We start from the raw sequence: 599 nt of genomic DNA, 5'->3' as shown, positions 1-599 counted from the left end.
AAACCTCATCTAATCTTTCATCAGCAAAGCAATCCCTGTGATGACAGGATACAGGGAGGTGCCAGCCCGAAGCCTGAGCCGCACTGAAGCTAGAAGCCCGGGCCGCAACGAAGCTCGAAAACCGAGCCGCACTGAAACCCAAAGCCCGAGCCGAAATGAAGCACGAAGCCCGGGCCAAGCACTACAACAGCGCCCCTAACGGAGGCTGATGGATGGGCCTCGCCGAGTAGGGGAGGCAGGAGGGGATGTCAGCTGCGGTGTGACCGACTCTCAGGCATTTCCTGGCCTGCATGGCGCCTGTGCCACCACTCATGACCCTCTATATCGCCTTGCGAACTCGGGAGGGGGGGTGGGGCCCACTAGCCCCGCCCTCATGTCAATTCCCAATAATAGGTTCCTGTTGCGACCTCCCGTCGCCCGATCAATGTGTCACCCGCCATGAATAATACGGTCGGTTTAAAGTTATTTCCTCGCTGGAAAGCCACTCCGGACGTTTGCATGCTTGTGCATGGACATTTAAGCTTGATTTGCGAGCGCATTCAACGGTCCCACAAATACCTTAGCGTCTAAATCAATGGCGTAAATAATACGAGCGAGCT

Source organism: Penaeus monodon, chromosome 24 (assembly GCF_015228065.2).
Source record: "Penaeus monodon isolate SGIC_2016 chromosome 24, NSTDA_Pmon_1, whole genome shotgun sequence".
Classification (NCBI taxonomy): domain Eukaryota; kingdom Metazoa; phylum Arthropoda; class Malacostraca; order Decapoda; family Penaeidae; genus Penaeus; species Penaeus monodon.
Note: the sequence above shows the minus strand (reverse complement) of the source record.